Raw genomic sequence first — 16,810 nt, forward strand, 5'->3', positions numbered from 1 at the left:
CTCTAAACAAAAACATTTCCGCGGTAAAATCCACTCTGAAATGGCCTTTTCTGGTTTTGGAATGAAGTCCAAAGTTAAAATTTTATTAACAAATTCTAATTGTGAAATATATTTTTTGTTCTAAATTTTAATCTTAAATGTAATTTAAATAGTTGAATCTAAAAAAGGACTTTTGGAAAATGTTTTATAGAAGGTTTTATCATGGGACAGCCGCATGGATTAGGGGAGTAACCCAAAAATACAAAATATCAAAACAAACCACGAAATTAAATAATAAAACGGAGACAGAGATATATTTTTTAAACAAAATAATATAGCTAACTTTTATCTATTAATTGTTTTAGGTGATGTAGTTTATGTAAAATATAAAAATGAACCTTGGCACAATATAAATTTAATGTCATGTTTTATTGATACTTAGAAAAAGTAACAAACATTTCAAAAGTCAGATCTTTGAGATCATTATTAAAAAAATATAACATTTTAAATCCGAACTCCTCTATAAATATTAAAATTATAAATTCCTAATCTACTTTAACAAAAGATATATCATATTAAGTTTAATACTATTAATGTTAGGAATAATCATGACTTTGAGATAAATAGAACAAAAATGTTTAATTCCAAATATAGTTAATTATAGAGCAATATATAATAAATGATTTTGTACTTACCAAAAATAAGCCTTGCCACTTTATATCTTGGTAATGTAGCTGCCGCGGGCGGCGGGCCCCCGGCGGCGACTCACTGTCCACGGAAGACGGGAAGAGAGAAAAAATGGAGAGGGGCTTATTTCGTGTTTTCTCTTTACGCGGAACATCTTGGCTGGAACCCAATGACCTAAAAATGAGGGGCGCGCTGTCTCTACCCACCATACCGAAACCCGCGAATTTACGTTATGAAAACCGGTTCCTTCAGCCAACCACTTAGAACATGCACGATTTACGAACCTTGGGTTACGAATAAAACCACAGGAATAACACAGAACAACCTCTTTTCGCGCCTTTATTTTACCCCTCTTACTTGCCTCCCGCTCGTCGGCCATTGCCTCTGCCCTAAACGGGGAGTCTAGCATCCACTCCTTGGGTATCCATAATGGAGGAGAGGACTGAAAGGGGGAAAACCAAGCATGGACGCGCCCAGGAAAATACCAAGGAGGATAGGAAGGGAGGCGAAGTAGGAGGGATGAACGCGGCAGCATCCTTGTAAGAAGCTTAGCGGCGGGAAAATTTCGGAAAAATGGCGGCTAGACGTAGCGTAGCTGCCGCAATCTTGCCGCCATTCATCCCTCCTACTTCGCCTCCCTTCCTATCCTCCGTGAAAATACCGCGAAAAAGAGTGTATAACTAGGTAAAAGAAAATTCAAAAACTGGAATCTTTCCGATTCTTCATTATTAACTATTCGACAATAAGGATTTTACCACTTATGACGTCAGAGGGGCAATATATTATAATAAAGAAATATATATAAAGACAGCCAAATAACATTTCCCGGAAATACTGTGTTGCGCAGTGCGCCATTATAAGAGCGTTTGATTTTTGATTTCAAGAGAGAAGTGGGCCGATCCCGGATTTACTGCAATACCAGGCCGACCCGTGGCGGAGGTGGAGCAAGCTCCGACCACTCCGCCGCCGTCCAAAAATAAGTTTAATATCTTGGGCCCCGATGGGACCCGTATCAGATATTAAGCTGATAAGAACAGATACTTTTAATTGTTTATTAAAAGCTTCGTTTGATTTTACATATTTACATTTTTACATTTGTTATATTTGTTCGCGTTTTTAATTAGTTAAATTAGCGCGAACAAAGTCGGATAAGCTAAAAAAATCAAGTATTTACATTTTCTAATTTCTAGGAGTGTCCAAGTTCATATACGATCAAGGTAAGTATTTGTTTTCTTTTTTTCTATTTTTTCAGGTTTTAAAACATTTGAGTAAAATTAAAAAATTCAGTATGTAACGTAATCTGCGTAAAGATCTTGCTCCGGTGTGGTTTTGGTGGCGCTAGCGAATGTCTTCTCAACGTCTTCTGTCTTGCCTTTCTTTATTGATTTCCCTGGAGAGTTGGTCATTCGTCTTTTGGAGAATTTTTCCTGTTCCTTGTTCATCAGCGCGAAATACACTTGTTTCCTGCGGTCGCCTATTGTTTCGGTAGTCTCGAGGAATTCCCTAAAATCTCGTAGTTCTGCCTGTGAATAGTTCTTTAATTTCTCTAGTTGTTGCGGATGGACATATGTACTGTTGCTGCGTTTCTTGGGCTGGGGTTCCTGGTGGTCGCTGGGTGGGTCCGCCAATTCCGCTGATACCGTTGCGAGCTCTTGCTCCTTGGGTGCCACAATCTTTTCTTGGGTTTCCAAGCTTTCCCCTTCCTGGACGTGCTCGGACCTCTCGGTTGCTTCCTTTCTGGCCTTTTTTGCCTCGCATGCGGACGCCGTATGTCCCTCCTGGTCGCAGAAGAAACAGATACTACACTTTGATCTTAGCCAAAAGGCCGAGAAGCGATAACCCGCTAGGAGCCGTCACTGTTTAACAAAGTAAAAAGAGAGAATTCGAGCATTTCAAATATTTCATAATTACGTCACCGAATGTTGGTCCTGGTGGGAGATGACAACGTTTGTAGCCATCGCGCGAACAAAGGAGAAGACGATATCTTGAATCCGTGAAATAGAGGTACACCGCCAGGCCCGGACTGGCACTTTTGGGGTCATCGGCTAGAGACAGTAGAGTGGGCCACTTTACCGGGCCGTATGGAAAAAAAATCTAAATGGTGGTTTATAGGACCATAAATAACGTATTAAGTGTACTAGATTCTACGTGAAACGTCAAACGCGTTTAAATGACCATTTAGGAAAAATTTATTATAAGCGAATAGAGCGTTCTATAAAAGTGGACCATAACCGGTCACTTTTCATACAGACTATAGAGCTGGTTCAGCAGGACTAACAACTTTTGTTATTCTTTGGTTTAAGAGAATTCGGCTTATGTCCTGTCTTTATATGAATATTTTAGAGACGTACCTTTTAGGAGTTGTAGGAGGCACCCTAGGTGTTGAAGTATGTTTGGGGTTAAGGATATTTTCATGATCTAAGTTTCATCTTAAACACGTGGATTTGGGACTAGTATTTTCTAGAATTTTGCTTATTTGCCATCATACATTTATTACAAAAATCATTTAAAATAAGAAAAAAGGCGCGGAAAGCAAAGCCGGAAATATGTGAAGCCTAGGCTAGCAACTACGCTACTAATAAAAATTGACTGCTCTCAATTTCTTACGGGTTTGCCAGATAAATATATTTCTCTAAGACGAAAAACCGGCCAAACCTTCACCTCCTCCGAACTCCAAAGGGGGAAAGCACACCACACCAATTTTATAGATTCGTAAACGCGCCTTCCCAATCGACCGCCATCACCTTACAGTCTACGGGGAGGGTGATGAAAAAACTGGTTTGGGGGGGGGGGGATGAAATTTCTGCGGTAAAGGGCTTGCTCGTTGGTTGTCTGTACGATAATATCGGCGCCCAGTAAACGTTTCTAAAAAGAGTGTATAGAACGTTCTATTGGAGCCGCATGCAGCCGGTGGCCCTCGGCGATCACCAACCTACCAGGACCTGGCTAGTCGCGGCTTGTCCACCGCTATCAATTACACTCTAGCGGCAACGGCCATATCACGCTGAATACACCGGTTCTCGTCTGATCACCGAAGTTAAGCAGCGTCGAGCGCGGTCAGTACTTGGGAGGGAGACCACCTGGGAACACCGCGTGCCGTTGGCTACTCATTTATTTTCGCGGGATGGGATTTGCGTCTTTTAACAGGAAAATACCTTCATCCTATCATTTTGACGCTGCTTTTTTATGCAATTAAAAGTTCGCCCAGACGATAATATTATTTCGGTCAACTCTTGGCCTTTTTTTAACAACTGGCAGCATCTTTCCGTGAATAAAATACATGTTAGTATCAAAATTGAACAAAATAAAATGGCGAGAAAATTGGTTTTCATTTTATTCTACTTAAGGCTTGTACTTAAAATAGTACTAACTTACTTACTTACTTACTTACTTACTTACTTACTTACTAACTAACTAACTAACTAACTAACTAACTAACTAACTAACTAACTAATTAACTAACTAACTAACTAACTAACTAATTAACTAACTAACTAACTAACTAACTAACTAACTAACGTTTATCTCTAAACAAAAACATTTCCGCGGTAAAATCCACTCTGAAATGGCCTTTTCTGGTTTTGGAATGAAGTCCAAAGTTAAAATTTTATTAACAAATTCTAATTGTGAAATATATTTTTTGTTCTAAATTTTAATCTTAAATGTAATTTAAATAGTTGAATCTAAAAAAGGACTTTTGGAAAATGTTTTATAGAAGGTTTTATCATGGGACAGCCGCATGGATTAGGGGAGTAACCCAAAAATACAAAATATCAAAACAAACCACGAAATTAAATAATAAAACGGAGACAGAGATATATATTTTTTAAACAAAATAATATAGCTAACTTTTATCTATTAATTGTTTTAGGTGATGTAGTTTATGTAAAATATAAAAATGAACCTTGGCACAATATAAATTTAATGTCATGTTTTATTGATACTTAGAAAAAGTAACAAACATTTCAAAAGTCAGATCTTTGAGATCATTATTAAAAAAATATAACATTTTAAATCCGAACTCCTCTATAAATATTAAAATTATAAATTCCTAATCTACTTTAACAAAAGATATATCATATTAAGTTTAATACTATTAATGTTAGGAATAATCATGACTTTGAGATAAATAGAACAAAAATGTTTAATTCCAAATATAGTTAATTATAGAGCAATATATAATAAATGATTTTGTACTTACCAAAAATAAGCCTTGCCACTTTATATCTTGGTAATGTAGCTGCCGCGGGCGGCGGGCCCCCGGCGGCGACTCACTGTCCACGGAAGACGGGAAGAGAGAAAAAATGGAGAGGGGCTTATTTCGTGTTTTCTCTTTACGCGGAACATCTTGGCTGGAACCCAATGACCTAAAAATGAGGGGCGCGCTGTCTCTACCCACCATACCGAAACCCGCGAATTTACGTTATGAAAACCGGTTCCTTCAGCCAACCACTTAGAACATGCACGATTTACGAACCTTGGGTTACGAATAAAACCACAGGAATAACACAGAACAACCTCTTTTCGCGCCTTTATTTTACCCCTCTTACTTGCCTCCCGCTCGTCGGCCATTGCCTCTGCCCTAAACGGGGAGTCTAGCATCCACTCCTTGGGTATCCATAATGGAGGAGAGGACTGAAAGGGGGAAAACCAAGCATGGACGCGCCCAGGAAAATACCAAGGAGGATAGGAAGGGAGGCGAAGTAGGAGGGATGAACGCGGCAGCATCCTTGTAAGAAGCTTAGCGGCGGGAAAATTTCGGAAAAATGGCGGCTAGACGTAGCGTAGCTGCCGCAATCTTGCCGCCATTCATCCCTCCTACTTCGCCTCCCTTCCTATCCTCCGTGAAAATACCGCGAAAAAGAGTGTATAACTAGGTAAAAGAAAATTCAAAAACTGGAATCTTTCCGATTCTTCATTATTAACTATTCGACAATAAGGATTTTACCACTTATGACGTCAGAGGGGCAATATATTATAATAAAGAAATATATATAAAGACAGCCAAATAACATTTCCCGGAAATACTGTGTTGCGCAGTGCGCCATTATAAGAGCGTTTGATTTTTGATTTCAAGAGAGAAGTGGGCCGATCCCGGATTTACTGCAATACCAGGCCGACCCGTGGCGGAGGTGGAGCAAGCTCCGACCACTCCGCCGCCGTCCAAAAATAAGTTTAATATCTTGGGCCCCGATGGGACCCGTATCAGATATTAAGCTGATAAGAACAGATACTGAATTTGTTTATTTAAATTCTTGTCATGGTTACATATGTTCGCGTTATTAATTATTAATTTAGCGCGAACATTGTCAAAACTTAATTTCTTTTTTCAGGTTTGTCTTTTTATAAACGGTGTCAAGGTAAGTATTGTTTTACTATTTTCTTTTTTAACAGGGTAAGTATATTTCATTTTTTTTCTTTTCTAGCGTTTAACGTTAAAAAATATATATGTCTATCGATACAAAAAACGAGGGCAATACCGTACAAAATAACCATTTGCTTTTAAATAACAAAAAAAAAACACTTAGAAAGCCAAAACACTTAAAGATGTAAAATTAAAATGATGAAATTTAAAATTTTACTAAAACATTTGTGACGTAGTTACTTGTAACCTTACGCGGATTTTAAAATCTAAAAAAATATATAATTAAAAACATAATTACATATTTACAAATCATATTGATGGCTTATTTTTTCCCTTTTTTTGCTTGCGTTCCAGATGGTGAAGTCCGTGTACGTTTCGCGCAATTTTGCAAGCATATGCGCGCATGCCTCAGTGAGTTTTCACGCCATTTACGGATTTCTGGCGAAGTCGTGTCCAAGTCCTGTGCTCGACGGCAAAAGTCCTCTAAATCTTGGGTGGACATCTCCCAAAAGGTCCATTCTCGTTCGTATATCGGAATTTCCGAAACTGGATGTTCTGAGATTGGAGAAGACTCCAAATCTGGTTCTTGACGCGGTGGAGTTTTTACTGCGTTGGAGTAGCCATTTGATTTTACTGGTGGCTCGAGGACCTTAGGGAGAGACCCTGGCGGGGATAGGCGCCAGCCATCTTCGCATCCTTCGAAGTTTCCTTCTCCTGAGCCTCCTTCGTCCATTTTTTCTATGATTACACCATCGCCAGTGAAGTCTGACGGGTCTACTCCTGGTGGTGGTGTCTGGCTCCTTACAACTTCAGGATCTTCAGGGGCGTGTTTTTGATCCGTACGTTCAGTTATCGGACGTACTTTTTTCTTCTTCTTGGGGCAATCCCGAACCTGATGACTGTCTTTACGGCAGTAAAAACACATTCGCTGAATGCCCCGGTATGTAATCTGGACACGATGACCACTGATGGTCATCAGGTTCGGGATTGTGGACCTCATACGGACTTCAAGGCGGCGGGTACCGTTCTTGAGGTCTTTGAGAGGGCCCTCCTGGTAAGTTTCCCAGGATTCGCTGAGGACATCGCAGAAGGATCGAAGAGCGGTCTTGAGGAAAGATAGCTCCCACCAACTCGGGGCATCTCGCAACGTGATGTATGATATTGGATCAGCTACACCAACGATTTCAACTTGATTATCTCCGACCATGATGCCGGCTTCAATGGCCTTCTGGAAGCAGGATGCGTCTTTAAAGGTCACCTGAGCGACTTCTTTTCCTACGGGCTGGAACACGGTGATTCCATTTGGTCCGACGAGACCAAAGAGAGCTGGAACAAGGTCGTTGAGAGCAACGCCTTCGTATTTGACCCGAGCTGTCATCTTTTTCAAGGCTTCAGCTGGAGAGGAGGACATCGTCGACTGGGCAGGAGCCATAAAGGCACGTCTGCGGTCGTCGAGATGGTAATGCAAGATCGATGCAAGACTGGATACTCTTCTGGGACCGGAACAGGACAGCCAAGAACAGGTAAGTAACCTTCTTTCAGGAAACAGGAAACAGCAGAGCGGCTCAGGACAGGAACATCTCGTGCAGCGGTGCAGCAAAACTCGCCTTCAAGGCGTAGAAAACACTTCTCGCCCCTCGACTAAGATCTCGGTATAATATTGCAGAACAGATACTACACTTTGATCTTAGCCAAAAGGCCGAGAAGCGATAACCCGCTAGGAGCCGTCACTGTTTAACAAAGTAAAAAGAGAGAATTCGAGCATTTCAAATATTTCATAATTACGTCACCGAATGTTGGTCCTGGTGGGAGATGACAACGTTTGTAGCCATCGCGCGAACAAAGGAGAAGACGATATCTTGAATCCGTGAAATAGAGGTACACCGCCAGGCCCGGACTGGCACTTTTGGGGTCATCGGCTAGAGACAGTAGAGTGGGCCACTTTACCGGGCCGTATGGAAAAAAAATCTAAATGGTGGTTTATAGGACCATAAATAACGTATTAAGTGTACTAGATTCTACGTGAAACGTCAAACGCGTTTAAATGACCATTTAGGAAAAATTTATTATAAGCGAATAGAGCGTTCTATAAAAGTGGACCATAACCGGTCACTTTTCATACAGACTATAGAGCTGGTTCAGCAGGACTAACAACTTTTGTTATTCTTTGGTTTAAGAGAATTCGGCTTATGTCCTGTCTTTATATGAATATTTTAGAGACGTACCTTTTAGGAGTTGTAGGAGGCACCCTAGGTGTTGAAGTATGTTTGGGGTTAAGGATATTTTCATGATCTAAGTTTCATCTTAAACACGTGGATTTGGGACTAGTATTTTCTAGAATTTTGCTTATTTGCCATCATACATTTATTACAAAAATCATTTAAAATAAGAAAAAAGGCGCGGAAAGCAAAGCCGGAAATATGTGAAGCCTAGGCTAGCAACTACGCTACTAATAAAAATTGACTGCTCTCAATTTCTTACGGGTTTGCCAGATAAATATATTTCTCTAAGACGAAAAACCGGCCAAACCTTCACCTCCTCCGAACTCCAAAGGGGGAAAGCACACCACACCAATTTTATAGATTCGTAAACGCGCCTTCCCAATCGACCGCCATCACCTTACAGTCTACGGGGAGGGTGATGAAAAAACTGGTTTGGGGGGGGGGGGGGGATGAAATTTCTGCGGTAAAGGGCTTGCTCGTTGGTTGTCTGTACGATAATATCGGCGCCCAGTAAACGTTTCTAAAAAGAGTGTATAGAACGTTCTATTGGAGCCGCATGCAGCCGGTGGCCCTCGGCGATCACCAACCTACCAGGACCTGGCTAGTCGCGGCTTGTCCACCGCTATCAATTACACTCTAGCGGCAACGGCCATATCACGCTGAATACACCGGTTCTCGTCTGATCACCGAAGTTAAGCAGCGTCGAGCGCGGTCAGTACTTGGGAGGGAGACCACCTGGGAACACCGCGTGCCGTTGGCTACTCATTTATTTTCGCGGGATGGGATTTGCGTCTTTTAACAGGAAAATACCTTCATCCTATCATTTTGACGCTGCTTTTTTATGCAATTAAAAGTTCGCCCAGACGATAATATTATTTCGGTCAACTCTTGGCCTTTTTTTAACAACTGGCAGCATCTTTCCGTGAATAAAATACATGTTAGTATCAAAATTGAACAAAATAAAATGGCGAGAAAATTGGTTTTCATTTTATTCTACTTAAGGCTTGTACTTAAAATAGTACTAACTTACTTACTTACTTACTTACTTACTTACTTACTTACTAACTAACTAACTAACTAACTAACTAACTAACTAACTAACTAACTAATTAACTAACTAACTAACTAACTAACTAATTAACTAACTAACTAACTAACTAACTAACTAACGTTTATCTCTAAACAAAAACATTTCCGCGGTAAAATCCACTCTGAAATGGCCTTTTCTGGTTTTGGAATGAAGTCCAAAGTTAAAATTTTATTAACAAATTCTAATTGTGAAATATATTTTTTGTTCTAAATTTTAATCTTAAATGTAATTTAAATAGTTGAATCTAAAAAAGGACTTTTGGAAAATGTTTTATAGAAGGTTTTATCATGGGACAGCCGCATGGATTAGGGGAGTAACCCAAAAATACAAAATATCAAAACAAACCACGAAATTAAATAATAAAACGGAGACAGAGATATATTTTTTAAACAAAATAATATAGCTAACTTTTATCTATTAATTGTTTTAGGTGATGTAGTTTATGTAAAATATAAAAATGAACCTTGGCACAATATAAATTTAATGTCATGTTTTATTGATACTTAGAAAAAGTAACAAACATTTCAAAAGTCAGATCTTTGAGATCATTATTAAAAAAATATAACATTTTAAATCCGAACTCCTCTATAAATATTAAAATTATAAATTCCTAATCTACTTTAACAAAAGATATATCATATTAAGTTTAATACTATTAATGTTAGGAATAATCATGACTTTGAGATAAATAGAACAAAAATGTTTAATTCCAAATATAGTTAATTATAGAGCAATATATAATAAATGATTTTGTACTTACCAAAAATAAGCCTTGCCACTTTATATCTTGGTAATGTAGCTGCCGCGGGCGGCGGGCCCCCGGCGGCGACTCACTGTCCACGGAAGACGGGAAGAGAGAAAAAATGGAGAGGGGCTTATTTCGTGTTTTCTCTTTACGCGGAACATCTTGGCTGGAACCCAATGACCTAAAAATGAGGGGCGCGCTGTCTCTACCCACCATACCGAAACCCGCGAATTTACGTTATGAAAACCGGTTCCTTCAGCCAACCACTTAGAACATGCACGATTTACGAACCTTGGGTTACGAATAAAACCACAGGAATAACACAGAACAACCTCTTTTCGCGCCTTTATTTTACCCCTCTTACTTGCCTCCCGCTCGTCGGCCATTGCCTCTGCCCTAAACGGGGAGTCTAGCATCCACTCCTTGGGTATCCATAATGGAGGAGAGGACTGAAAGGGGGAAAACCAAGCATGGACGCGCCCAGGAAAATACCAAGGAGGATAGGAAGGGAGGCGAAGTAGGAGGGATGAACGCGGCAGCATCCTTGTAAGAAGCTTAGCGGCGGGAAAATTTCGGAAAAATGGCGGCTAGACGTAGCGTAGCTGCCGCAATCTTGCCGCCATTCATCCCTCCTACTTCGCCTCCCTTCCTATCCTCCGTGAAAATACCGCGAAAAAGAGTGTATAACTAGGTAAAAGAAAATTCAAAAACTGGAATCTTTCCGATTCTTCATTATTAACTATTCGACAATAAGGATTTTACCACTTATGACGTCAGAGGGGCAATATATTATAATAAAGAAATATATATAAAGACAGCCAAATAACATTTCCCGGAAATACTGTGTTGCGCAGTGCGCCATTATAAGAGCGTTTGATTTTTGATTTCAAGAGAGAAGTGGGCCGATCCCGGATTTACTGCAATACCAGGCCGACCCGTGGCGGAGGTGGAGCAAGCTCCGACCACTCCGCCGCCGTCCAAAAATAAGTTTAATATCTTGGGCCCCGATGGGACCCGTATCAGATATTAAGCTGATAAGAACAGATACTTTTAATTGTTTATTAAAAGCTTCGTTGTTTTTTACATTGGACATTTTTACATTTTTTATATGTGTTCGCGTTTTAAATTAATTAAATTATCGCGAAACAGAGTCAAGTTCATAGTCAAGGTAAGTATACACTTTTGTTATAGGTTTTTAAGCATATAACTAATTTTCCTTTTTTTTTTTTCAGGTTTAAAACAAAAGGAGTTGAGTAAAGTTAAAAACTTTTAAAACAAAACACTATAAATGATCGAGATAAAAACTAAAAAAGGTGGCAAATAAAATATATGAACAATACATTAAAATATACTTTAAAAAAAGCATATTAAAAGGCATCAGAATTATATTTACAAAACTCAGTATGTGACGTATTCTATATACAAATCTTGTTCTGGCGTGGATTTGGTGGCACTGGCGAAAGTCTTCTTCTCGTCGTTCAGGGTCTTTCCCTTCTTGGCAGCAATTCCTGGAGAGTTGGACATGCGTCGTTTTGAAAATTTTTCCTGTTCCTTGCTGACGATCTTTAAATACAGCTGTTTCCTGGTTTCGGTTGTTCCGTTCATGGTCTCGAGGTGTTCTTTCAATGATTGAAGTTGCGCTTGTGAATAATTGCTGATGGTTTCTAGAGCTTTTGGGTTGACGTATGAGTCCTGGGGGTCGCTGGGTGGTGCCTCTTGTGGTGTTGCTGCTTCTGCTAATGGATCGTGTTCTTTAGCAGAAGTACTGTTGAGTGGCTCCTGGACGCGCTCGGGCTGTTCCTTTGGAGACTCTTTCTGGCCTTCCTCCATGGGTTGGTTCTGCTCTGCTAGTCGGGCTCGTTTGACTTCACACGTGGAAGAGTTGTGACCTTCTTCGTCGCAAAAAAAGCATTTTTTGACGACGCCTGTGTAGTATATTAGTGCCCTGCTTCGTCCAAAAAAGAGGACATTCGGGATAGTTTTGCTCATGATTATTTTTACCGAACGGTCACCATTTTTTAAACCTTTTAATTCGGGGTATTCATCCAGACGGTGGGCTTTGATGGTTCCATATTGTCGTAGTGTGGTAAGTATTGCGTCCCACTGTATCCAGGAGGGGAGGTTCTTTATTGTGAGCCAGACACCGTCGTCTTCGATGCTGGTAATCTTGCATAGTTTTTCGTTGATGGACAGCTCTCCATAGGAGACAGCTTGCTGGAGGAAGGCCAGAGTGGTAAAGGTGAGTAGGTAACAACTTTTTCCAACAGGTTGAAGAGTCTCCAAGCACTGTGGTCCAAGTTTTTCGTAGAAGGTCCGAGCGACGTCCAGGAATCCGGCGTCGACTTCAAGCCGGGCAGTCCGTTTTTTTACCTCTGCAGCCATTAAGGCTGTGGAGAGGTCGTCGGTTGAAGGTAAGTCCCAAGAAGGAACGGCGTCAAAAGGTAATGGCAGGAGTCAGCCAAGTCAGGATACGGCGTAGTGACCAGGAACAGCAGCGACAGGTAAGTCTCAGCAGGACCAGGACCAGGAACAGCAGCGGAGTCAGGAACAGCAGAGGAACCGGAAACAGCAGCGGCAGCTTCAGAAGCAGGAACAGGAACAGGAACGTCAGGATACCGGCAGGTAAGTCAGCATCGCAGGAACTAGCTGTATAGCTGGAAAACTCGCTTGACGGCCTTTCGGCCAAGATTTCAGCGAAATAGCTGGGAACAGATACTACACTTTGATCTTAGCCAAAAGGCCGAGAAGCGATAACCCGCTAGGAGCCGTCACTGTTTAACAAAGTAAAAAGAGAGAATTCGAGCATTTCAAATATTTCATAATTACGTCACCGAATGTTGGTCCTGGTGGGAGATGACAACGTTTGTAGCCATCGCGCGAACAAAGGAGAAGACGATATCTTGAATCCGTGAAATAGAGGTACACCGCCAGGCCCGGACTGGCACTTTTGGGGTCATCGGCTAGAGACAGTAGAGTGGGCCACTTTACCGGGCCGTATGGAAAAAAAATCTAAATGGTGGTTTATAGGACCATAAATAACGTATTAAGTGTACTAGATTCTACGTGAAACGTCAAACGCGTTTAAATGACCATTTAGGAAAAATTTATTATAAGCGAATAGAGCGTTCTATAAAAGTGGACCATAACCGGTCACTTTTCATACAGACTATAGAGCTGGTTCAGCAGGACTAACAACTTTTGTTATTCTTTGGTTTAAGAGAATTCGGCTTATGTCCTGTCTTTATATGAATATTTTAGAGACGTACCTTTTAGGAGTTGTAGGAGGCACCCTAGGTGTTGAAGTATGTTTGGGGTTAAGGATATTTTCATGATCTAAGTTTCATCTTAAACACGTGGATTTGGGACTAGTATTTTCTAGAATTTTGCTTATTTGCCATCATACATTTATTACAAAAATCATTTAAAATAAGAAAAAAGGCGCGGAAAGCAAAGCCGGAAATATGTGAAGCCTAGGCTAGCAACTACGCTACTAATAAAAATTGACTGCTCTCAATTTCTTACGGGTTTGCCAGATAAATATATTTCTCTAAGACGAAAAACCGGCCAAACCTTCACCTCCTCCGAACTCCAAAGGGGGAAAGCACACCACACCAATTTTATAGATTCGTAAACGCGCCTTCCCAATCGACCGCCATCACCTTACAGTCTACGGGGAGGGTGATGAAAAAACTGGTTTGGGGGGGGGGGGGGGATGAAATTTCTGCGGTAAAGGGCTTGCTCGTTGGTTGTCTGTACGATAATATCGGCGCCCAGTAAACGTTTCTAAAAAGAGTGTATAGAACGTTCTATTGGAGCCGCATGCAGCCGGTGGCCCTCGGCGATCACCAACCTACCAGGACCTGGCTAGTCGCGGCTTGTCCACCGCTATCAATTACACTCTAGCGGCAACGGCCATATCACGCTGAATACACCGGTTCTCGTCTGATCACCGAAGTTAAGCAGCGTCGAGCGCGGTCAGTACTTGGGAGGGAGACCACCTGGGAACACCGCGTGCCGTTGGCTACTCATTTATTTTCGCGGGATGGGATTTGCGTCTTTTAACAGGAAAATACCTTCATCCTATCATTTTGACGCTGCTTTTTTATGCAATTAAAAGTTCGCCCAGACGATAATATTATTTCGGTCAACTCTTGGCCTTTTTTTAACAACTGGCAGCATCTTTCCGTGAATAAAATACATGTTAGTATCAAAATTGAACAAAATAAAATGGCGAGAAAATTGGTTTTCATTTTATTCTACTTAAGGCTTGTACTTAAAATAGTACTAACTTACTTACTTACTTACTTACTTACTTACTTACTTACTAACTAACTAACTAACTAACTAACTAACTAACTAACTAACTAACTAACTAACTAATTAACTAACTAACTAACTAACTAACTAATTAACTAACTAACTAACTAACTAACTAACTAACGTTTATCTCTAAACAAAAACATTTCCGCGGTAAAATCCACTCTGAAATGGCCTTTTCTGGTTTTGGAATGAAGTCCAAAGTTAAAATTTTATTAACAAATTCTAATTGTGAAATATATTTTTTGTTCTAAATTTTAATCTTAAATGTAATTTAAATAGTTGAATCTAAAAAAGGACTTTTGGAAAATGTTTTATAGAAGGTTTTATCATGGGACAGCCGCATGGATTAGGGGAGTAACCCAAAAATACAAAATATCAAAACAAACCACGAAATTAAATAATAAAACGGAGACAGAGATATATTTTTTAAACAAAATAATATAGCTAACTTTTATCTATTAATTGTTTTAGGTGATGTAGTTTATGTAAAATATAAAAATGAACCTTGGCACAATATAAATTTAATGTCATGTTTTATTGATACTTAGAAAAAGTAACAAACATTTCAAAAGTCAGATCTTTGAGATCATTATTAAAAAAATATAACATTTTAAATCCGAACTCCTCTATAAATATTAAAATTATAAATTCCTAATCTACTTTAACAAAAGATATATCATATTAAGTTTAATACTATTAATGTTAGGAATAATCATGACTTTGAGATAAATAGAACAAAAATGTTTAATTCCAAATATAGTTAATTATAGAGCAATATATAATAAATGATTTTGTACTTACCAAAAATAAGCCTTGCCACTTTATATCTTGGTAATGTAGCTGCCGCGGGCGGCGGGCCCCCGGCGGCGACTCACTGTCCACGGAAGACGGGAAGAGAGAAAAAATGGAGAGGGGCTTATTTCGTGTTTTCTCTTTACGCGGAACATCTTGGCTGGAACCCAATGACCTAAAAATGAGGGGCGCGCTGTCTCTACCCACCATACCGAAACCCGCGAATTTACGTTATGAAAACCGGTTCCTTCAGCCAACCACTTAGAACATGCACGATTTACGAACCTTGGGTTACGAATAAAACCACAGGAATAACACAGAACAACCTCTTTTCGCGCCTTTATTTTACCCCTCTTACTTGCCTCCCGCTCGTCGGCCATTGCCTCTGCCCTAAACGGGGAGTCTAGCATCCACTCCTTGGGTATCCATAATGGAGGAGAGGACTGAAAGGGGGAAAACCAAGCATGGACGCGCCCAGGAAAATACCAAGGAGGATAGGAAGGGAGGCGAAGTAGGAGGGATGAACGCGGCAGCATCCTTGTAAGAAGCTTAGCGGCGGGAAAATTTCGGAAAAATGGCGGCTAGACGTAGCGTAGCTGCCGCAATCTTGCCGCCATTCATCCCTCCTACTTCGCCTCCCTTCCTATCCTCCGTGAAAATACCGCGAAAAAGAGTGTATAACTAGGTAAAAGAAAATTCAAAAACTGGAATCTTTCCGATTCTTCATTATTAACTATTCGACAATAAGGATTTTACCACTTATGACGTCAGAGGGGCAATATATTATAATAAAGAAATATATATAAAGACAGCCAAATAACATTTCCCGGAAATACTGTGTTGCGCAGTGCGCCATTATAAGAGCGTTTGATTTTTGATTTCAAGAGAGAAGTGGGCCGATCCCGGATTTACTGCAATACCAGGCCGACCCGTGGCGGAGGTGGAGCAAGCTCCGACCACTCCGCCGCCGTCCAAAAATAAGTTTAATATCTTGGGCCCCGATGGGACCCGTATCAGATATTAAGCTGATAAGAACAGATACTGAATTTGTTTATTTGAAATTCTGGTCAAGGTTACAAATGTCCGCGTTAATATTAATTAATTTATCGCGAACACTGTATTTAAACAAGATGAAAAAAATTGTTGTATACATCAGTCAAAGCATTAGCGAGCGTTACAATTCTTGTTCCAAGATTTAAAAATTAGACGTGATAATATAAAATACTATTTACAAATTATCTACATGACGAGCGAAGGTAAGTAAATATTATTAAATTCTGATATTTGTATCCTATAAAATTAATTTACATTTAAGCATACAATTTTTTTTTTTTTTTCCTTTTTTCAGGTTTTCCAGTTTGAAGGTAAGTATATCTGGTAAGTTTTTTTTTTTTCATTTTACGATAGGGTCAAAATAGTTTTTTCTAATAAATTTTCTTTTACAGGGTAAACAGGTTCCGCGGTACGTATCAGGTGAGTTTTTCATTTAAGCATACAATAAACTAGCAAAAGTTATATAACCAGATCTTTTTAAAATTGTAAAGTTAAAATTTACAATAAAAGCGTATTTAAAACTGGGAAAGTAATTTAAAAACATAATCACTTATCAC

At 39.8% G+C, this 16,810-nt stretch overlaps 4 non-coding genes and 6 pseudogenes across 4 annotated transcripts; 3 read left to right on the forward strand and 7 right to left on the reverse strand.

The window, feature by feature from the left end:
• Positions 1-1,551: 1,551 nt before the first annotated feature.
• Positions 1,552-1,731, reverse strand: LOC149938385 (U2 spliceosomal RNA; annotated as a pseudogene).
• Positions 1,732-2,391: 660 nt separating this feature from the next.
• LOC149938386 (U2 spliceosomal RNA) lies at positions 2,392-2,503 on the reverse strand (annotated as a pseudogene).
• A 1,149-nt stretch (positions 2,504-3,652) lies between these two features.
• On the forward strand, positions 3,653-3,771 carry LOC149938387 (5S ribosomal RNA). The gene has a single exon (XR_016482001.1). It is a non-coding gene; the product is annotated as a 5S ribosomal RNA (ribosomal RNA).
• Positions 3,772-5,744: 1,973 nt separating this feature from the next.
• Positions 5,745-5,923, reverse strand: LOC149938388 (U2 spliceosomal RNA; annotated as a pseudogene).
• Positions 5,924-7,596: 1,673 nt separating this feature from the next.
• On the reverse strand, positions 7,597-7,742 carry LOC149938389 (U2 spliceosomal RNA; annotated as a pseudogene).
• A 1,152-nt stretch (positions 7,743-8,894) lies between these two features.
• On the forward strand, positions 8,895-9,013 carry LOC149938390 (5S ribosomal RNA). Its single transcript, XR_016482002.1, has one exon. It is a non-coding gene; the product is annotated as a 5S ribosomal RNA (ribosomal RNA).
• A 1,967-nt stretch (positions 9,014-10,980) lies between these two features.
• On the reverse strand, positions 10,981-11,160 carry LOC149938391 (U2 spliceosomal RNA; annotated as a pseudogene).
• Positions 11,161-12,737: 1,577 nt separating this feature from the next.
• Positions 12,738-12,840, reverse strand: LOC149938392 (U2 spliceosomal RNA; annotated as a pseudogene).
• Positions 12,841-13,992: 1,152 nt separating this feature from the next.
• On the forward strand, positions 13,993-14,111 carry LOC149938393 (5S ribosomal RNA). Its single transcript, XR_016482003.1, has one exon. It is a non-coding gene; the product is annotated as a 5S ribosomal RNA (ribosomal RNA).
• A 1,975-nt stretch (positions 14,112-16,086) lies between these two features.
• Positions 16,087-16,276, reverse strand: LOC149938394 (U2 spliceosomal RNA). The gene has a single exon (XR_016481709.1). It is a non-coding gene; the product is annotated as a U2 spliceosomal RNA (small nuclear RNA).
• Positions 16,277-16,810: the final 534 nt, after the last annotated feature.

Source organism: Leiobunum rupestre, chromosome 6 (assembly GCF_980474605.1).
Source record: "Leiobunum rupestre chromosome 6, qqLeiRupe1.1.hap1, whole genome shotgun sequence".
In the NCBI taxonomy this organism is placed as follows: domain Eukaryota; kingdom Metazoa; phylum Arthropoda; class Arachnida; order Opiliones; family Sclerosomatidae; genus Leiobunum; species Leiobunum rupestre.